Genomic DNA, 23,320 nt, shown 5'->3' on the forward strand with positions numbered 1-23,320 from the left:
AGGGTTTCTCCCCGTGTGGGTTCTTTGGTGCATAGTAAGTTTTCCATTCTTAGTAAAGCTCTTTCCACACACCAAGCATTATAGGGTTTCTCCCCTGTGTGGGTTCTTTGATGCACAGTCAGGTTTGAGCTGTTATTGAAGCTGTTTCTACACTCCATGCATTAATAGGGTTTCTCCCCTGTGTGAGTTCTTTGATGCACTGCCAGGTATGAGCGCGTACTGAAGCTCTTTCCACACTCCAAGCATTTATAGGGTTTCTCCCCTGTGTGGGTTCTTTGATGCACTGCCAGGTATGAGCGCGTACTGAAGCTCTTTCCACACTCCAAGCATTTATAGGGTTTCTCCCCTGTGTGGGTTCTTTGATGCACTGCCAGGTATGAGCGCGTACTGAAGCTCTTTCCACACTCCAAGCATTTATAGGGTTTCTCCCCTGTGTGGGTTCTTTGAAGCACATTTAGTTTTTGACGTTCAGTGAAGCTCTTTTCACACTTGGAGCATTTATAGGGTTTCTCCCCTGTGTGGGTACTTTGATGACCATTTAGTGTTCTACGGTTTGTGAAGCTCATTTCACACTCGGAGCATTTATAGGGTTTCTCCCCTGTGTGGGTTCTTTCATGCACAGTCAGGTGTGTTTTCAGACTGAAGCTCTTTCCACACTCCAAACATTTATAGGGTTTCTCCCCTGTGTGGATTCTTTGATGCACTGCCAGGTGTGATCTCTGACTGAAGTTCTTTCCACACTCCAAGCATTTATAGGGCTTCTCCCCTGTGTGGATTCTTTGATGCACTGCCAGGTGTGATCTCTGACTGAAGTTCTTTCCACACCCCAAGCATTTATAGGGCTTCTCCCCTGTGTGGGTACTTTGATGTCTAGTTAGTGTTCTACGGTCTGTGAAGCTCTTTTCACACTCAGAGCATTTATAGGGTTTCTCCCCTGTGTGTGTCCTTTGATGCACTGCCAGGTGTGTGCGCGTACTTAAGCTCTTTCCACACTCCAAGCATTTATAGGGTTTTGCCCCTGTGTGCATTCTTTGATGCACTGCCAGGTGTGTGTGCGTACTAAAGCTCTTTCCACACTCGAAGCATTTATAGGGTTTCTCCCCTGTGTGGGTTCTTTGATGCATAGTCAGGTATGAGCTCTGAGTGAAGCTCTTTCCACACTCGGAGCATTTATAGGGTTTCTCCCCTGTGTGGGTTCTATGATGCACATTTAGTTTTTGACGTTGAGTGAAGCTCTTTTCACACTCGGAGCATTTATATGGTTTCTCTCCTGCGTGGGTACTTTGATGACCATTTAGTGTTCTACGATTTGTGAAGCTCTTTTCACACTCAGAGCATTTATAGGGTTTCTCCCCTGTGTGGGTTCTTTGATGCACAGTCAGGTGTGTTTTCTGACTGAAGCTCTTTCCACACTCCAAGCATTTATAGGGTTTCGCCCCTGTGTGCGTTCTTTGATGCACTGCCAGGTGTGCGCGCGTACTGAAGCTCTTTCCACACTCCAAGCATTTATAGGGTTTCTCTCCTGTGTGGATTCTTTGATGCACCGTCAGGTGTGAGCTCTGACTGAAGCTCTTTCCACACTCCAAGCATTTATACTTCTTCATCCCTGTGTAGTTTCTTCGATGCCTTCTCAAATTTGATGTACTCCTGAAAGTTTTTGCACCTTGAGAGCCTTGTTCCTCGCTCTCTCTGTTTTCTTTTTCTGGTTCTTCCAGGATGACAATTCCACCCTGAAAAGCTTCCCATTGATTTCTCCATTTCCCTGTCTCTCTTTGCTCCTTCTTCTCTGTTCTTTCTTGGTCTCTGAAGGTCACGTCTTGTACATCATGCATGACAGTTTTTGATGACACCCAGTGGGGCTGTCCCTGATCCTCATTATCTTGTCTGCTGCTTCCTGGAACAAAAGAAAATATCTTCAGCATATGAATAGAGAAATGGCAAGTCTAAGTCTGTGTCCTCAGAGGCATTCTGGGTATATATCCAGCCACTATTTGTAATTGGTTCTGCTTGTGGAATTCAGGGTTTTGGTGGCAAGCAAAGCAGAATCTTGTCAACCTCTGCACAGTCCTTGGTTAGATCAGTATTTTTGTTTACTGATTCACTGGTAAGTTTTAATTGTTCTAGTGCACTGGTTCCCATACTACGGGCCACAATATGATTTTTTATGAGTTTGTCAGCTTGTCAACACACTCTGGAGAAGGAAGTTCCACCGCCCCCAGCTGACAAGAAAAGGTTTAGAGCCGTATGGAAAGTGAAACTGAGTGATGCCACAACATGAATTTTGGTGAGTTTGTCAGCTTTTCATTTTTAGTAACTTAGGACACAATCCTAACCCCCTGTGTCAGTGCTTTCTAGCACTGACTTAAGGACAATGCAGCTCTGAGGTAAGGGAACAAACATTCTCTTGCTTTGAGGAGGATTCCGTGAGTGACACCCAACTGCAGGATGCAGCACACGTCCCATTGGCACCGCTATGCCAGTGCTGGAAAGTACTGACATAATGGGTTAGGATTGCGCCCTTACAAGGTGATAGCTGACAAGGTAAATGTATTGAGCCCTACGGAAGTGGAGCAGCATGTACATGTTTACTCATGAGTATGCAAACCTACCTTGGTTAACATTGAAGAGCAGCCTGAGGGGGAAGCAATACTCCCAAAATGTTCTATGAACACAGTCCCCAACACTCTTGAGAAGGAAGTCCTTCCCCCCCCCCAAGCTGTCAAGGAAAAAGTTTAGAGCCCTATGGAAAGTGAAACTGAGTGGGAGTCGGAGTCAACACTCAGTGAAGTAGCAGGAACCACGGAGGGCTCCCGGGGGGGGGAAAGCTAAATAGATGAGTTTTTCAAGTGCCTCAACAATTGAGGCACTCTTCATTGCCAAGAAGAAGGTACAAAGGCTGAGAGCTTGAACAGGGGAGTCTTTTGAAACAGGCAGTTTCAAAGATTTCTCCCCGTTTGCTCTGTGCTGAATCACATTGTATCCCGGACGCCATCTTCGGAGATGATTTGGAAAGCTGGGAACTCCCCCCCCCCCCACGGCCTAGGTACAACAACATGACAGCGAAAAAAGCTTTCAATTGTGAGTAACCAGGCTCATTAAAAGGCTATAACAAGAACTGCAATCAAGAGGTTGGAAGGAGGAAAAGATAACTTTAAGATTATTTACATTGGCTGGTAGCCACCCAGAGGGGTAAAGAAACCCTTGCTGGAGTATTTTTCTGTTTCGTAATAAGTGTGACTGCAAGAAAAATCACCCTGCTGAACGGTATGCATGGAAAAGAAATAAATAACTAATCATCAACAGCTGAAATGACTTTTACTTTTGCTTTTCTAGCAAGAAGCCTCGATTCAGACCTGGTCATTTAAAGGCATACTAACTTAATTTGACAGTGTTATTGACCTGGATTACTGATCCACCCCTTTTGGAAGAAGTGATGCAAGATAAAGACTTGGATGACTCTTTAATTGTTTGACTGATTTGACATTGTTATTGACTGGAAGTGGAATACTGACTTACACTTTTTGGATATAAGAATTGGAAATTAGCCCTACAAGAAGGTGGAACAAGATAATGAGTGTTAGTTATTTTTTTTAATTGTTAGACCATTTTATCTCTGTTTTTTACAGCCAGAGGTATATTGGCTTGATTTGATATTGATAAGAATGGCACTTAAGAATTTAAAGGAGGTTAGTAAAAGCCAGTCCTTATTAATGGATTTGTTGTGGGATTTCAGAAGTGAAATAAAGCAACAGGTCAGAAAATTATCTGAACAAATGAAGCAAATAAACTCCTCCCTGACAAGCATGCAGGAACAGATTACAAATAACAGACAAGAAAAAAGAATAGATCAAATGTCGGATGAAACTAAAGAAGTGGAGATTTTTGAAATGAGACCGAAGATAGAAAAAGCAATTGTCGTTATCAGAATTAAGAACTTTAAGGAAGAAAAAAGAGGGAACTTTCAGAGAGCATGTTGTTTTTAGAAGAGGAAAATTTTTAGATTAAACCCCCAAAAAATAGAATGAAGAAAAAGAAAGAAGAAAAGAGAGGGGTTAAGAAATTTAAGAGAGCTAAGAAGAAAAAGAAGAAGTGGAAGGAGCAGTGGGCGGAGCAAGTAGGGAAACACCAATAAGACAAAGAATAAAGGAAGTACTAAGACAGAAAGTGAAAATGGCTGAACAACAAGTAGAACTTTTTTTTCCCCTTTTGTAGATATAAATGGACCGAATACTTTTTAGAAATGAAGAGTATTCAATTAATTGTATTAAATCAAATAGATGTAAATGAAAATTTGGAACACAAATATTGCAAAAATTAAAGTGCTATTAAGATAACTAAAAGGGTTATTCTTTAAAAGAGAAATTATATAAAATGATTTACAGATGGTATTTAATTCCAGAAAAAAATAGCAAAAATGTACCCTGGGTCATCAAACAAATGTTGGATAAGTAAAGAATTGAGGGAATTTTTTAATTATATGTGGTGTATAAGCGAAAAGCAAAGAAATATTGGAAAAATATAAACTGTTACAAGAGGTATTGAAGTGCGTATTACCATGTATTACCATGTAAACTGGAAACATTCCTCTTAAATGCGACATCAGAAACTAAGAATCAGATAAGAAATATTTTATTTTAAATATTAGTTTAGTGGTAAGAAGAGCATATAAGTAAAAATGTGAAGCCTTTTTATGATTGGATAGATAATTTTAGATAAAAAATATGGTTTAGTTAAATTATTAATCAGCAGATTAACAAATATGATAATTTTTGTATTGATGAATAATTTTGTTTTTAGACATTATCATTTTTTTTATTTTTTATTTTGTTGGACCAACGTATGTTGTAATCAATGGCCAATACCCTCATGTGTAACCTGTGTAGTCCCAGCCCTAAGTCTAACCGATTTTCCTTACATGTATCTGTACTAAATAAATAAATTTCGTTCAAAAAAAAGGAAAGTGAAACTGAGTGATGCATGCACCTTTACTTGTGGGTAGGTGCATGTACCTGCGCTCTTACTGAAGGTAAGGCAAAGGGGAAAGCAAGGCCATGACTACGGTCCTGATCCAATAAATGTGGAGCTCAACAAATGCTCCAGAATGTGGACCCTCCCCTCACCATATTAAAAAGGAGAAAAACTTTTGCAGTATGCAGCTCCAGAGACTCAAGTTCAGGCAGATACTCCGGGTAAATAACGAGGCACAGACACGGCAGTGCTCCACCACCAGATGTCCTTGAAGTATGTACAGTATTTACAGTGCAAAGGCAGCTCAGCAAGCAATCAGCAAAGATAGCACTTTTCTCAATTCTCCAATCACCAACTCCACTGACTTAGCTTCCTGCAGACACTCCACATAACATCTCCAACACAGCAGCTTACACAAGCTGCAATATATACTGGCACTTGCCAATGAGAGGCGGGCTACGATCTGGTGATCCTATGACTCACAGTCTGGTGACATGTCTGGTGACATGGTATTGCAAGGTATTGCATCAGCCAATCCCACAATGCATCAGTGCTACACTGCATGTATGCAGGCCAAGACATCAGGGCCTAGCCTTGCTCTATCCAGCCTGTAAATTGAATTTAAGATAAGAACATAAGAACATAAGAACAGCCCCACTGGATCAGGCCATAGGCCCATCTAGTCCAGCTTCCTGTATCTCACAGCGGCCCACCAAATGCCCCAGGGAGCACACCAGATAACAAGAGACCTCATCCTGGTGCCCTCACTTGCATCTGGCATTATGACATAACCCATTTCTAAAATCAGGAGGTTGCGCATACACATCATGGCTTGTACCCCGTAATGGATTTTTCCTCCAGAAACTTGCCTAATCCCCTTTTAAAGGCGTCTAGGCTAGACGCCAACACCACATCCTGTGGCAAGGAGTTCCACAAACCAACCACACGCTGAGTAAAGAAATATTTTCTTTTGTCTGTCCTAACCCTCCCAACACTCAATTTTTGCGGATGTCCCCTGGTTCTGGTGTTATGTGAGAGTGCAAAGAGCAACTCTCTATCCACTTTATCCTTCCCATGCATAATTTTGTATGTCTCAATCATGTCCCGCCTCAGGCGTCTCTTTTCTAGGCTGAAGAGGCCCAAACGCCGTAGCCTTTCCTCATAAGGAAGGTGCCCCAGCCCCGTAATCATCTTAGTTGCTCTCTTTTGCACCTTTTCCATTTCCACTATGTCTTTTTTGAGATGCGGCGACCAGAACTGGACACAATACTCCAGGTGTAGTCTTATCATCGATTTGTACAACGGCATTATAATATTAGCCGTTTTGTTCTCAATACCCTTCCTAATGATCCCAAGCATAGAATTGGCCTTCTTCACTGCCGCCGCACATTGGGTCGACACTTTAACGGACCATTTCCCAGAAAGGCAGGACAGGAATGGTGGCCTCCTGGAATGAAGGGCCAAGGTAAAACAGAGCAAGTTAAGTATCTGTATAAGGAGAGGGAGGAAGAGAAGGAGAAGGCAAAAGTACTCTACATTTACAGCAGGAGGAGGAGGAGTAAGAGAAGGGAAGTGTACTCTCTGTTTTCTAAGCTTTACCTAAAGTTAGCACTTCATCTCACCTGAGGGAGGACTTCTAGGTCCAGTAATTTGGGACACAGGAGCTGCCTGAGCACAATAAAAAGTAATACATAAGTGCTTCCTTAATTAAAAGCAGTAAGGCAGACTTTAGACAGAGAGCTGATTCTGAAGGGAGTTACATCCCAAGTCTACATAGGCCTACTCTGCGGAGCAGCAGAGTCTACTGGAGAGTAAGAGCTCAAGGCAGAGTCACTTTGAAAGTAAACAACACAGAGGAGGAGAAAGAGGAAAGGAAGCTTTTCTACATCATTTAAATTTACCTTATTCTTAACCCAATTTAGAACTTAAACTAAGTTAGAACATAATTTAAAGGTCCAGTAAATTGGGACACAGGAGCTAAGTGAGGACCATCAATCAATCAATCAATCAAAGCAGGAAGGTATAATTTGAACAGGGCGCTAAAGCTCAAGTCTAAACAGGTCCAGTCTGAGTTGACCAGATTTCACCTGACAGTAGGAGCCCAAACTAAACAGAGTATGAGAGTAAAAGGAGAAAGCAGACTTACAGTGCAATCCTAATTGCACCTGGGCTGACTTAAGGCCCTGGAACTGGCCCGGGAGGGTCGCAAACGTGTTGTAAACCCTATTTGCACCTCTGTGGAAGTCAGCTAGGCCAGTGCAGGAATGCGCACCGGACCGCAGAGGCTGCATCCAGCCTCTGTAATGATGGAGGAAGTTAAGTTTGCGCTGGCATTCCCAGGCCGGCGCAAGAGTCTGGGGGGCATGGCGAAGGCAGGTGGGCGGGCAGGCATAAAATGGGGCCAGGATCCGGCAGTTCTTCCAGAACCCACCGCAGCCTTATGATTTATACATTACAAATATTTATAGGCCATCTTTTCATAAGAACCTCCAAAGCAGCTCATAGAGATCAAAACACAATACAAATTTTAAACAGCATCTATTAAGAGGAAAACGCAGTTGCAAAAACACTTCAAAAAATATAAAAGAAGAGCCCTGCTGGATACAACAATTTTGAGATGCACAAATTTTGAGATATACAAAATTATGAAGGGACCCAGTCTCTTTTCTCTCCCACACAACACCAGAACCAGGGGACATCCACTAATATTGAGTGTCAGGAGATGAGGGCAGACAAAAGAAAAACATTTCTTTAACCAGTGGGTAGTTAGTCTGTGGAACTCCTTGCTACATGATGTGGTGATGGCATCTGGCCTAGATGCCGTTAAAAGGGGATTGGAAAAATTTCTGGAGGGAAAGTTCCATTACAGGCTACAATCCGTGATGGGTATGTGCAACCTCCTGATTTTAGAAGTAAGCTACCACAGAATGCCAGATGCAGGGGAGGGCACCAGGGTGCAGGTCTCTTGCTGTCCTGTGTCACTGTGAGGTACAGGAAGCTGGACCTATGGCCTGATCCAGTGGGGCTCTTCTCATGTTCTTACGTTAAAACAATGACATAAAAGTTAAGTGGAAATGTTTCGCTAAAGGGACAGCTGTATTATTATTTTGGGTTTGGATCACTTACCCAGACAAAAGCCAGAAGCCTCTTCATCCAGTCCCTGAGCATCGGGCACCCACGGATCTTCCCCTCGTTCCAGCTGGGCAATGAGGTCAGGCTTGGTGCCTAGAAATCGTCCTTGGGAAGGAGAAGAGAACAATAAGTTCAGCTGAAGGTCCATGAACCCTCACAGCTCTCCCTATGAAGGCAGAGAAGAAACCAAAGGAGTGAAATCATTCTTTGACAGCAGGGCTCGGCAAGCTTCTTCTGGACCACGGCCAAAGGCCGCGTCTGGGAGTTGAGAGTGAGCTGCGTTCATCTCTATATCTAATAAACGAGGGGAAGAATAATAAAACCCAACTAACTATGAGTGTTTGTTTCGCTTAAATAATAAATATTGCAAATTTTATTATTACAAAGCAGAGCTTCTAATTTGAATTAGACACAAGATTTAAATTATGGATGGTAAGTGAAGGGGAACGACTGGCAGTTTAGCTATACATTACGCCACAAGTAGGAAATACCAGGACACACAACTGTGTGGCAGACAAAACTCAGCCATTTCCGAGAAATCCAAATGGAGGGTGTGATCCCTGCACCAGCTTCTCCACATCCCTCTTAAAACGTGGGGCAAGAACAGGTCACAGCATTAACAATGACCAGCCCTTTAACCTCCTCTCTGGAAAATGATTTCCCTTCTTCCTCTCTCCCCCCCATGACCACAGTCATGCACACAGTCCCATTTAGGCCTGCAGGCTGCACTCCTTTTGCTTCTGCAGAGAAACCCTACTGGACACAGTGGGACTTCCTTCTGAATAGATGTGCACTGAATCCTGCTCCAATTCTGTTGATGGATGCAGTTTGGTTCAGCTCAAGTTCATTCAGGAGGCTGATCCATCTGGCTTGGCTCTGTGAGTGCTGCACCCTCCAAGAGGTGCGCACTTGACCCTGATACCACCTTGTGTTCCATGCTGTGTGGGCACTTTGCAAGCCAAGCTGGCTCAACCTGTTTCATGCTGGTGCTCCAGGCTTCTGGGCTCGCCTCCCTCTGCTACTTCATTTTGCATTTTGGAGCATTTTGGAGTCTTGCCTTGTTGCATGAGAGGTGATGCTGGGGAGTCCCAGTTAAGTTTCATCTCGGTGGTGCAGAGCCTCATGACTCTTGAGTGGCACACTCACTACACATCCTAGCAAGCCAGCTGTATGCTACCCATATTCTGTTCTGAGCAAACATCAGAATCACAGGGCCTGAACTACAAAGAGATTAATGCTGGAGTTCTCAGGTGGGGGAGCTCTTCCCCCCCATGTGCTTGGCAGCGGCAGTACCATCAGTGCCGCGGTTTGTGCTGAATGGCTTCACCCTCTGCTTAGCATAAACCTTTAACCCCATGATCATGATATTGACTCACCCCTGCCTTGTAGCTGCCATATATCAAGGAAGAAAAGGGGAGAGGGGGGCACAGCATAGTCTTTGGGGCTGGGGCCATCTACTGGGTTTGGGGTCTCACAGGGCTGGGTGATGTTGTTTGGCAGACCAGATTCAGCTCACGGGCCATAGGATGCCAATTCCTGTTTTAGAGGCAGGAAAAATGTCTTCCTGAACATGAAAAAGGCTAGAAAAAGTCATTGGCCACATGATGGAAGGAGCCCCCTTACCCACAGAGGCCACATTCCGGTAATTCTCCAGCATGACTTCCCTGTACAAGGCTCTTTGGTCTGGGTCCAGCAGAGCTGCCTCTTTCTCGGTGAAATGCACGGCCACATCCTTGAAAATCACTGGACCCTGCAAGAACAAAACACCCTCAGACAGTGTCCAGGACCCCAGAACTTCCTCCGCATCTCCAGCACAGGCAGGAAAGGAGTGGCACCCAATCCAGACAAAACATTCACACTTCCTTTCCTCACCATAAGAATCCTGTTATTTTCAGGCATCAAGTATAATATTTTCCTAATCATGGATCCAGATAGTTTTTTCAGCAGTTTAGACTCCACAGAATGGATAAAAACATTTGGGGAAAGCTGAACAAGGAAGCTGGGCATTTGCTCTTCTCATTGGCATCTTCTCTGCTCTTCTGCTTACATGACTGCTGTCAGGAGGGAAGATTTTGAATGATCTGCTGGGAGAGGACAGTTCTCATCAATATCCTGTCAAGGCTTTTAAGGAGGGAGGCCTTATTCTTCAGTAATGGGCAGCCCAGTCCTCACCTGCACTGGTACAACCAAGGCCTGCGCAGCAGCCAGCACAGGTGAGGAGGTGGGTAGAGGGGAGTTTTTCCTGTTACCACAAATAACATCCCAGCCAGTCCTATGGGGTTACTTGAATCTCCACCAGCTATATAGCTAGCAGACGTCCAAGCATCCTAGTGTAACACTGGCTCGCCCTGGAGAGAGGTCAGGATACGGCATAGGAGACACCTGCTGACCCTGCCACCCTCCCAGGCCCAATTCACCCACCCCCCAATCTGCCTCTGCCCAGAAACACCCCCTCTTCCCTCTCCGGAACTTTCACCACCCTCCCAAAGCCGCTGCACCGCTCAGCGGTGTACATACCTCAGCCAGTGGCCTGGATAGAGCACCAGCAGGGTACCAGCCCCCCCCCCACAGGCACTGCCTACTCTTACGGACATTTGCAACACCTTTGGCCACTGCAGGGTCCGCTGCAGGCACAATTTAAGACTGTGCTGTCAATCTGGGAAATCTCCAACTGAAGTGTCCAGGATTTCAGCCAAGCCAGGCCGTGCCTGGGACTCTTGGGGTATTGCTGCCAGTCTGAATACACAGCCTGGGACAGGCAGACTGAGGGTCTGACTCCATATCTCAGCCTCCTATGCGTGAAGTAGAGTATTCCTGCCTTGGATGGTGAACGTGGATTTGTCCTGGAAAACTTTACGGCAGGAGGTGTGTAGCTTCCTGTTAAGGCTACAGACCTGCTGAAGACAATACTGCTTAAACCAGTAGACCAGAATGGTTCTCACACATTTAGCATCGGGACCAACTTTTTAGAATGTGAATCTGTCATGACCCACCGGAAATGATGTCGTGACCGGAAGTGACATCATCAAGCAGGGAAATTTTTAACAATCCTAGGCTGCAACCCTACCCACACTTACCCAGGAGTAAGTCCATTTACTATCATTGTTCAATGAATATACATAGTAGCTTGTTAAAAGTACAGGTCTGTTACATTTCCCCAAATGCAGTCACATACTAGGGGAGCATCAAGTCTAACGAATTAAACTAAAATATTGAAATGAATGGGGACCCACCTGAAATTGGCCTAGTGGGTCCTGACCCACAGTTTGAGAAATTACCATAGTCTTTCTAGAACTCCTTTTTTTTCAACTTCCTTCCTTCCTTAACCCATTTCTGCCCAACCCACAGGTGTACCTGTTTGATCCTTGTTGTGTAGATGCAACGTTGGGCAGAAATGACTTCATCTTAATTTTTTCATTGAGATACTTGATAAGTCAACATTTCAAATGTTCACAGTAGCCTTTTGCTGTATTGTCTGTAAGCGGCAACAGACTTTTACACGTGTTGCAACTGTCCTGCTCGTGGCTCCCCACCAGAGAACTACCAATGTACTCCTAAAACTTCATACCTGAGCTGGATCTGTGGTACCCATTTGGAAGTCCGAGAGAGGAAGAGCTGATCCACACTGAATCCGGGTTGCCAGTCTGCAGTCTGTGGGAGCAGAAAGAACAAGGCAGGTCAGGGCTGGGTCTTCTCAGCATCACGTCCTGTCCCAGAGCCTGGAAGGCAGCAGATGGAGACATTCTGGAGTGAAAGTCTCAAGGGGAGGTCTGGATTTTGACCTCCTCTCTTCCCCAACCTCTGAAGAAATTCTAGCATCAGGTGTTGTGTTGGAAAATGTGTGATAGGACCAGAGGTGGCCCATAAATGACTTTCTTGCGCACTATTAAACACCCCCCACTCCAACAGCAACCGCCTTTGTGGTTGTGATAATTGGCGCAGCCATTTCTAGCAAGTTTCCCCAGAGAGAATCTGTGCTCAGGACAGGGGATCGTCCTCTCCCTCCCTCCTCCAGCACAGGGAGGTCCACAGGCGAGCCCCCCTCCCCAGTGCAACATGCCAGGTACTCTGAATGCACCCAAGGGAAGAGCCTCCCCTCCCCACTGCACTATTCCTGGGTGTCGCACAGACCACCCACCTCTGCAGCCACAGACTCTCCTCCAGTGCAGAGTGCAAAGGGAAGATCCTGCCTGCGCTTGGTGGTAGCAAAGCAACCAGGGTCCTTCTCCTTTGCCAGCCTCCGCCAAGACCTCCTCCAAGCAGGCAAGAGAGGCGGAACTTGAGTCCCCTGGAATGCTTGAGCACTGCCCCGCCTGGATCCAGAGCATGCTGGGAAGTGTAGTTCTTTGTTCCTTTTGCCAAAGATGCTCACACTACCTTTGCTGCAGCCTTTGGGGAGGGAGGAGGCTTCTGGGTGCCCCTGATGCGCTGCCACCCCTGGACCCAGTGCAAAGGAGGACGAGCTCGGGGCATTGGACTGGGGTGCAGAAGGGAGAGTGGCAGGTTCAGCTGTGTCCTGCAAGCATCTGCCTCTCCTGGTAATCTGGCCAGAGATACTCAGGGGGTCTTCTCTGCAGCCTTTGGGGAAAGGCTTGCCCACCCTTGTCACCACCCTCCTGCACTCTGTTCCATCCTTTCCCCTCCCCCTTTGGGAAGTGGCACAAAAGAACTTTTCTACCCCCTGATAAAACCCCTCTTGGAGGACCTGCCTCCCTGCCCTGTTTGGGGACCACCCACAGACATCTGACTGGACTTCGTAAACGTTGAGTCTGCTCCAGCCAGAGTTCTTGCATTCCAATAAAGAAGAGAAGTACGAAATGAATGAACTGGTAAATGAACTCCTAGCCCAGTAATGTAGAGCCACTTTTGGAATGTTGCCGACTCCATGGGTCTTTGGAAGGATCCAGAAACAGCCCCACTGCTGTTTGCATGTTCCCCTCTCCCTCGCTTCATATATTTTCTCCCCAATGACTCTTCACCTTCTCCTTGAGATCTCAGAATCTGCTCCATTGCTCCAATGCCGGGAAGGGAGGGAGGGAGAGAGGGACATGCCATTTCCCTTCTCCAAGGACAGAGTGGAGGGAGGTGGGACAGGAAGAAAACTGACTTCTTTTTTCTTTAAACATCCTCCCATCTCACACTCTGGCCCTTCTCTAGGAATCAGACCATCTGCTCCCCTCTCTCCTTCCCTCCCTCTGCCCCTCTCAGAGTCAGATCTGCTTGCTTTCCTAACTGAACCGGAAAAGGATTAAGGGAACAGAAAGTTTCTAGAGTGGGGGGAATGAGAAAGACTCTTTCCTGTGAAATTCTCTCCCCCCCCCCCCGTTTTCTCTCTCCAGCCTTGGACCTTGGATCAAAAGAGCAAGGCTCCAGGTGAAGCTGCCCCCCCCCTTTTCTGACTGATCTCCTGGGGTTGTCAATAGCTGCATGACAGGCAGAAGGCCTCCAGGGGAAGCTTTCCTTGCAGCTGGACCTGCAGTGACAAAAACACTTCACAGCGGTCAAGGTGTCAGTGAATAAACATACAGCAAGGAAAGACTGTTGCCTTCCCTTCCGCTGGAAGCATCTGGCTGGCCATGGTTAGGAGCCAACTCCTGCAGGAGATGGACGCTTGGTCTGATTCCACAGGGTGCTTCTTATCTTAATCTAGTTCTAGTCAAGTCTGTTTTCAGCATCACACTAGGATGTCCAGCGGCTGGTGCCAGAAGAGAAATAAAGTGGATCTGTAGGTAGAATTAGAGCAGATGAAGTAGCAAATGCATGTGCTTAAACTATGGAACTCTCTGCCACATGAAGCACTGATAGCCAGTGACTCACGTGGAGCTACAACGTCTGACAAATGTATGGAGACAAGAACTATAGGCAGATATGGGCACTGGCAGAGACCAGCTGCTTCTTAAGAGCAGCTGCTACTGCCCCTCCTTCCTCCCAAGTGTTTCATCCAAATGGAACTTGCATTTCGCTCATGGAATCTGTACTGTTTGGCACTATTTGGTGCTATGCAGACACACACTGAGATCACTGCCAAGATGTAAAAGTTGGTCCAGTCGATTCCCACCCCTTCATGGATCCAGAGAGTTCACCAGCCGTTACTTGCACAATTTCAGGTTTCCCTTCACAGTCATGAGTTCTACACACTTTTTTAAAAAAAAGATATGTAACAATGATAAGATAGCAACTTCTGCTTGCACAAACTTACAGACCGAAGGCCAGTCCTCTAGATCAGCAGTTCTTAAGCTTTTTTGGTCTCCAGAGCCTGATGGTGAGAGGCTAGTTACATGGTGCATTCCCTCAGGACCTTAGTTCTCTCCCCAACCCCATGCTTTTCTCACAACAACCCTGTGATGTAGGCTGAGCTGAGAGATGGAGACTGGCCCAGTGAGCTTCATGGCAACTTGTAGGTCTGCAGAGCTCCCAGAGTGAGCTTGTTCTGGCTTCAGCTTGGCACGGAGTTTCTGATGATTCATCAAACCAGGGAGATGGCAGAAACTTTGCCCACATTCTGGGCACACATTTGGTTTCTCTACCACAGCTATTTTCAGTCGTTTTCATCTCATGGCACACTGACATTAAAACAGTCAAGGTGCACCATCAGTCTTTCGACAATTGACAAGGCACACCATGCTTCCAGTGGAGGCTCACATCCCCCATTGGCCCCACTAATGAATGACCTTTCCCCAAATTCCTGTGACACACCTGTGGACTGCTTGCGGCACACCAGTGTGCCACAGCACGGTGGTTGAAAATGACTGCTCTAAACAGTGGTGAGAGGGTGAGGGCAGGCGGGAGGGTTTTTGCACTGCACGGTTTTGCCCTGCTGAGCCCTCTGCTGCTGTCTGGAGGCTCGTGTCGCGATCTCACTACCAGGTAGTAGACACACAGCTTCATCTACCTCACAGGGTTGTTGTGAGGAGGGGAAGAACCATGTATTGCACCCTGAGCTTCTTGGAGAAAGAGCGACATAAAAATGTGAAAATTGAATTAAATTGATAATAGTTCTGCTTGTACTGGGCATGATATCGATATCGAGCTAAACAGACGCATCAGTAAAGCAGCTACCAGATTTCCAGACTCACAAAGAGAGTCTGGTCCAACAAGAAGCTGACGGAACATAACAAAATCTAGGTCTACAGAGCTTGCGTCCTGAGTACACTTCTGTACTGCAGCGAGTCATGGACTCTTCGCTCACAACAGGAGAGGAAACTGAGCGCTTTCCACATGCGCTGCCTCCAACGCATCCTCGGCATCACCTGGTAGGACAAATTTCCAAACAACACAGTCCTGGAATGAGCTGGAATCCCTAGCATGTATGTACTGCTGAAACAGAGACGCCTGCGTTGGCTCGGTCATGTCGTGAGAATGGATGATGGCCGGATGCCAAAGGATCTCCTTTATGGAGAACTCCTGCAAGGAAAGCACCGTACAGGTAGACCACAGCTGCAATACAATGGGTGTCAATGGGCAATTTTCACAATGGAGAGAAATGAAAAGCAGTGTGCCCCAAGGATCTGTCCTGGGACCGGTGCTTTTCAACCTCTTCATAAATTACCTGGACACAGGGTTGAGCAGTGAGGTTGCAAAGTTTGTGGATGACACCAAACTTTTCCGAGTGGTGAAGACCAGGAGTGATTGTGAGGAGCTCCAGAAGGATCTCTCCAGACTGGCAGAATGGGCAACAAAATGGCAGATGCACTTCAATGTCAGTAAGTGTAAAGTCATGCACATTGGGGCAAAAAATCAAAACTTTAGATATAGGCTGATGGGTTCTGAGCTGTCTGTGACAGATCAGAAGAGAGATCTTGGGGTGGTGGTGGACAGGTCGATGAAAGTGTCGACCCAATGTGCGGCGGCAGTGAAGAAGGGCAATTCTATGCTTGGGATCATTAGGAAAGGTATTGAAAACAAAAATGGCTAATATTATAATGCCGTTGTACAAATCGATGGTAAAGCCACACCTGGATTATTGTTTCCAGTTCTGGTCACCGCATCTCAAAAAAGACATAGTGCAAATGGAAAAGGTGAAAAAGAGAGCGACTATTATGATTACGGGGCTGGGGCGCCTTCCTTATGAGGAAAGGCTACGGCGTTTGGGCCTCTTCGGTCTAGAAAAGAGGCGCCTGAGGGGGGACATGATTGAGACATATAAAATTATGCAGGGGATGGACAGAGTGGATAGGGAGATGCTCTTTACACTCTCACATAACACCAGAACCAGGGGACATCCACTAAAATTGAGTGTTGGGAGAGTTAGGACAGAGAAAAGAAAATATATCTTTACTCAGCGTGTGGTTGGTCTGTGGAACTCCTTGCCACAGGATGTGGTGATGGCGACTGGCCTGGACGCCTTTAAAAGGGGATTGGACAAGTTTCTGGAGGAAAAATCCATTATGGGGTACAATCCTTGATGTGTATGCGCAACCTCCTGATTTTAGAAATGGGCTATGTCAGAATGCCAGATGCAAGGGAGGGCACCAGGATGAGGTCTCTTGTTATCTGGGGCATTTGGTGGGCCGCTGTGAGATACAGGAAGCTGGACTAGATGGGCCTATGGCCTGATCCAGTGGGGCTGTTCTCATGTTCTTATGTCCCCAGAAGTCTCCCCATTGTCCTTCTCTGCCTGCCTCTGCTTCTCCAGGTCAGCCATCAAGGCTTCAAGGGAGCGGACGTGTTCCCTGAGTCCCTGGAGCTCTTTGCACCAAGGACACACCCATGACTTATGCCCCAGAGGCATATAGTCATACATGTAGCACTCAATGCAGAACACTGGATAGCCCCCGCCCTGCTGCTGTCTGTCTGACTGTATAGCTTTTATTGTTGTTTTTATTTAGGGGTATGAAAAAACCCTACACTGGTTAGCAGCTCTCTTCTCAAGGGAAGAGAAGAGTGGTATCTGGGGCCCTGGTTTCCTCACCCTGCTGCTGAACTCGCACTGAGGCTAAACTCGCTGTGCCTTACCTGGCACTTAGTTCCCAGAGTCACTTGGGTTCCTAGAGGCCACGCGCCAAATACACATAATTTTCTTTATGTATAACATCTAAAATAATATTAAACAAAAAATAATTCTGTTTTCAAAGGGTTAACAAAATCAGCAATCTCTTGTACTAAACTCTTTACCATTCTCCAATATAACTGCATCTTTTTGCTTACATTACCACCACATGCAGTAAAATAATCCTTCCAAACACTTATATTTTCAGCAATATTTTGATACATTTGGATTCATTTTTACCAATTTCATAGGGGGCTGTTCTTATGTTCTTATCTATAAAACTGTTATATTCATATTTAATTTTTATATTTAAAGAAGACTTTAGATTTCTAAAGTGGGTTTAACCCATTAAGGCTGCAATCCTAACCACACTTTCCTGACAGTATGCCCCATTGAACAAAAGAGGACTTACTTCTGAGTAGACCTGGTTAGGATTGTGCCCTATCTTGACTAAGTAAATACTCCAGCTTCCTTCAACCATCATGCTTCTTTGTACTCATTATCTTTCCTTTTGTCTTTTTGTTCTTGTTATTGGTGAATGTCTGCCACTCACCCCTTAAATCTCTTTCTTCTCCAATTCTTCTGTTTTCTTTGTATCAGTCTATTTTTTTTTACCTCTGATTCCTGTTCTAAATCCTTTTTTTCAGTGTTCCTCAAACTGTGGGTCGGGACCCACTAGGTGGGTCGCGAGTCAATTTCAGGTGGGTCCCCATTGATTTGAATGTTTTATTTTCAATATATGAGAGGATACTACCATGGCATGTGACTGCATTTGGGGAAATGTTACAGACCTGTACTTTTAACAAGCTACTATATAACTTTATATTTACATAACATTACATAACATTTAACAACCTAGGATTGTTAAAAATTTTCCTGCTTGATGATGTAACTTCTGGTCATGACATCACTTCTAGTGGGTCCTAAGAGATTCTCATTCTAAATGTGTGAGAACCACTGCTCTATTTGTTCTACTAATTCTTCTCTTCTCACCACTTTCATTATTAAATTTATATGTATATCCCTGTTACTGGAATTGAAAGAGAATACCTTCCGTAAAAGCCATCTGTATGACATTCCCTTTCCTCTTAAGAATTTGACTAAGTTCTCAGTCTTCTATCAATTCTCTCGTACTCTCCACCGGACCTGCTTCAATAGTTTAAATCTATTTCCATCAACCGTCCACTCTTTCTCCTGTGATAGCTTCAGTAATTTATCTCTGTAGCCAATGCTGATGAATCTCACATGGATTTCCCTGGGCAGATCATGTTTCCTTATATATAATGTACTGACTCTTCTTACGGTATCTAAATCTATCTCCTCTTTTGGGCAATCAATCCAATCTGCTATTAATTCACCAATTAATTGAAATGTATCTTCTCCTTTTTGATCTGGCAAGTTTTGTATTCTTCACATCCGTGCTGCTCTCTTCATCTGCATCTCGGTTAACGTTGCCTCTTCATCCTGTTGATCTTTTTCGATACACTATTTTAGCTTCATCTTTCATTGTCGTTTTTTCCCATTTCCGAATCTTTTGTTTGTTTTCTGGTTAGTCTCTTTGTATCTTTCAACTGCACACTCAACTCATTCATTTGTTGAGAGTTTCCAAACTGATTTGAACCTGTGAAGATTGATTTGCTCATGGCTGTCCCATTGCAAGTAATTTCTCCATATTTTCTTACTTTATTTGATTCCAGTCTTTTCCTTTCGGGTCTTCTTGCGTCATCAACTTTCCCAGACCCACTTCCGAGACTGGTGAGCTTCGAACTTCTTTAGCTCCTTTGCCCATCATTATTTTTTCTCCCACCTGTGAGACTCAAATATCAAATATTATCACTTTCAAATCAATTATTAATATCGATTCATCACATCACAAACCAATTGTGTACAGATAAAATACCACAGAATTTCCCTTTAATCCACTAGATGTTCACAGCGTACTGATCTCCTTACTTCCACTTCAAGGATGCCATGCCAACCTCACTTGAGGTTCGCTCTTATCTTTCTTACAGAAGGAATGTAAATTAACAGCACAGTACAGTCGATTTCCCACAGGGAGAGAAGCGAAACAAAAACAAACTCACCACCCCAGTATTCCAGTATACACCGCCCCAGTATTGCAATCATAATCCACTGCCACATCATTCCGATGCAAAGGGAAAAAGCACTTCCAGCTTCGAAGAGAGACTGTATCCGAAAACAATTTGGATTGCAATCCACATCAAACTTTAAAGATATAATGTTAAAGTTGTGACCCGCATATATCCCACAAAAAGCTCGGCGTATCTTCACAAGTCTATAGATCGGTGTTTCTCAAAGATTTAGCACTGAGACCCACTTTTTAGGGAAAGAATCTCTCGGGACCCACCGGAAGTGATGTCATGACTGGAAGTGACATCATCAAGCAAGAACATTTTTAACAATCCTAGGCTGCAATCCTACCAACACTTACGCAGGAGTCAGTCCCCTTGACTATCATTGTTAAAAGAATATGTTAGGTATGTCTAGGGTATGTCCTACTTCAGAGCAGGGTACAGTCAAACATGCAGACACAGCAGAGTCTTCAAGTGCAATTATATTTGAGTACAGAACCATATACAGCATTGTTACAGCAATCCAGGTCATACACATATACAGCAGTTCAGAGTTACCTGGTTACAGTCCAGTATCCTCAAGTCAAAGTCAAAGTCAGTCCACGGTCATTTGCAGTGTTTGTTCCGACAAGGTCTCCTGCAGTAGCTTCTCATTTCACCCACACACAGGTGGCGCTGCAGGGAGTGGCTTAAATGGGATTCAGCACCCAATCTGGTTTTGCCCGGTTCATTAGGGCCTGGCTGCACAGGCAGTCACGCTATCACAACTTCTGACAACTTGCCCTGAATCAACTGTTTGCATACCACTTCTGACTGTGCCAGAGCAAAGAGCTAACAGAATATACATAGTAGCCTGTTAAAAGTACAGGTCTGCAACATTTCCCCGAATGCAGTCACATCCCATGGTGGCATCAAGTCTAGTATATTAAAAATAAAATATTGAAATGAATGGGGACACACCTGAAATTGGCACATGACCCACCTAGTGGGTCCGGACCCACAGTTTGAGAAACACTGCTATAGATAATTGAGAGGGGGGATCCTCCTCCACTCCTCCCTCTCTCTCTCTCTCTCTCTCTCTCTCTCTCTCATTAACACATCTAGCATAATCAGGGCCTTTTGCCAAGTCACCCAATCAAAGTCAAGCTTTGCATAACAAAGCTAATGTTGGAAAGTTTTTGATATTCTTGCCTACTGAGTCAATGCTAAACAGACACAGGCTTTTAAAAGATTTAAAAGACTTTATTTTACAGCTATTTACAAAGTTATACAGGCCAGATTTAATCTACGTAGTATGGACACAGGCCCTCTTCCCAGTCTCTCAGAGAACCACACCCAGAACTTCTCACTTATAGGGTGTAACAAACAACTTACTCATGTGACATTGCCATGTGATACTGTATGTCATTTCCACTTCCTTATTAGGCATATACGACACTGCTTGATGCATGGTCCCAGCTCTAACTGGAAAATGATTTTACCCTTCTAAGGAAAAGTTCATGTCCTACAACTTTGTTACACAAAAGTCTGGAATTTTCCTTTTGGGACAGCTATGACGTGCATGTTTTCTCTCTGCAGATCAACTTGACATAATAGCTTTCCTATCCTGGTTTTAACGGAAACACCAGTCTCCTTTTTGGCTCCTATTTCAGTTATTTTTCCTCATCTAAAGAGAAGTTAGATTAACCCTTTAAAATCTTCAACGCTAACACTTACCTTAGGTTTCCAGCTTCAGTTTTCTTTGCATATGGTATCTCCACACGGGCGCCGCCGCTTAATTGCAGCTTCGCCGCAGCCTCCCGAATTACTGCCATTGGACGGCTGGATTTCTCCTCAGAGAACGGCCCTCCCACCGGTTGGGCTTTGTTCTCCCAGGTTCCTTACACCATCTGGATGGTCACGTCTCTCCTGACAGTAATCCTCGGATCTTCTCAGGACCACAGATTTTGGGAAGAAAGAGACTGTTTTCAGGAGCCCCTAAAAACACGTCTGCTCACTAGCTGCTTGCCCCTCCTCCCTCATTTCTACTCAATATTGACATACAGATGGGTTCTCAATATCCACTAATTCTGCATCCGCGGATCTGTGTCCACGCTGGTCCCAAGGGCACAGATGCAGTCCCCTTCGGAGGGCTTAAATGGGCCAATTGTGAATTTCATCATCAGTGGATTTCAGTATCCACGGACCCCAGAAAGTATCCCCTGCAGATACCAGGGCCCCATGTGTACATCTTCTGCTGAATTCATTGACAACCAAGTTTCATGATTTTGGTACCCAGAACTACTTGAGTGAATGGAGGTTCTTTTCTCACTCAAAGCACTGATGTGGTTCCGATCCTACTTTGCTAACTTGATGTGTCTTATAGGTTACTGCAGTGGTCCTCAAACTGTGAGCTTGTGGCCCACCAGTGGGTCATGACCCAATTTCTGGTGGTTCGTGAAGCTGACAGCACAGATTAGGCTATGTGCAACAAGGGTTTAAAAACTGCTTCTGGGGGCAGCACTGGTGCCCAATCACCACTACAGCTACAGAGGCTTCATTAGCTGGAAAAGTGATATTTTTGTAGGTGATGTTTGGGAACTAGTGCTCTATAGTGAAAGCTCTCACCTCACTCGTAAATTCTATGGCTTCACCCCGTGTGGGTTCTTTGATTCAATATCAGGTTCTCCGACTGAAGTGCTTTCCCCATTTGGTGCATTTATAGAGATTCTCCCTGTGTAGGTTCTTTGATGTCTAGGGTTCCACGACAAGTGAAGATCATTTCACCCTTGTAGCATTTATAGGGTTTCTCCCCTGTGTGAGTTCTTTGATGCACTGCCAGGTATGAGCGTGTACTAAAGCTCTTTCCGCACTCCATGCATTTATAGGGTTTTTCCCCTGTGTGGGTTCCTTGATGCACTGCCAGGTATGAGCATCTTCTGAAGCTCTTCTGTGTTTTCTGACTGAATCTCTTTCCACACTCCAAGCATTTATAGGCTTTCTCCCCTGTGTGGGTTCTTTGATGTCTAGTTAGTGTTCCAAAGTCAGTGAAGCTTTTTTCACATTTGGAGCATTTATAGGGTTTCTCCCCTGTGTGGGTTCTTTGATGCACTGCCAGGTGTGAGCGTGAACTGAAGCTTCTTCCACACTCCATGCATTTATAGGGTTTCTCCCCTGTGTGGGTTCTTTGATGTCCAGTTAGTGTTCCAAGATCAATGAAGCTCTTTTCACATTCGGAGCATTTATAGGGTTTCTCCCCTGTGTGGGTTCTTTGATGCACTGCCAGGTGTGATCTCTGACTGAAGCCCTTTCCACACTCCAAGCATTTATAGGGTTACACCCCTGTGTGAATTCTTTGATGAACAGTCAGGATGGAGCTCATACTGAAGCTCTTTCCACACTCCAAGCATTTATAGGGTTTCTCCCCTGTGTGGGTTCTTTGATGTCTAGTCAGTGTTCCATGGTCAGTGAAGCTCTTTTCACATTTGGAGCATTTATAGGGTTTCTCCCCTGTGTGGGTACTTCGATGTCCAGTTAGTCTTCTACGGTCTATGAAGCTCATTTCACAGAGCATTTATAGGGTTTCTCCCCTTGTGGGTTCTTTGATGCACTGCCAGGTATGAGCGCATACTGAAGCTCTTTTCACACTCCAAGCATTTACAGGGTTTCTCTCCTGTGTGGTTTCCTTGATGCACAGCCAGGTGTGATCTCTGACTGAAGCCCTTTCCACACTCCAAGCATTTATAGGGTTTCACCCCTGTGTGGGTCCTTTGATGCACTGCCAGGTATGAGCGTGTACTGAAGCTCTTTCCACACTCCATGCATTTATAGGGCTTCTCCCCTGTGTGGGTTCTTTCATGCACAGTCAGGTCTCTGTTTCGACTGAAGCTCTTTCCACATTCCAAGCACTTATATGGCTTCATACCCTTGTGGATTCTTCTTTGATGTGCAGTCATGGTTGAGCTCTGACTGAAGCTCTTTCCACACTCCAAGCATTTATACTTCTTCACCCCTGTGTAGTTTCTTTGACTTCTCAATTGTGATTTACTCCTGAATGCTTTTGCACCTTGAGTGCCTTGTTCCTCGCTCTCTCCGTTTTCTTTTTCTGGTTCTACCAGAATGACATTTCCTCCCTGAAAAGCTTCCCATTGATTTCTCC

General features: G+C 45.1%; 1 pseudogene; it reads right to left on the reverse strand.

The window, feature by feature from the left end:
• LOC136640514 (zinc finger protein 208-like) overlaps window positions 1–23,320 on the reverse strand; it is a 74,942-nt pseudogene that overhangs the window by 22,711 nt on the left and 28,911 nt on the right.

Source organism: Tiliqua scincoides, chromosome 2 (assembly GCF_035046505.1).
Source record: "Tiliqua scincoides isolate rTilSci1 chromosome 2, rTilSci1.hap2, whole genome shotgun sequence".
Lineage (NCBI taxonomy): Eukaryota > Metazoa > Chordata > Lepidosauria > Squamata > Scincidae > Tiliqua > Tiliqua scincoides.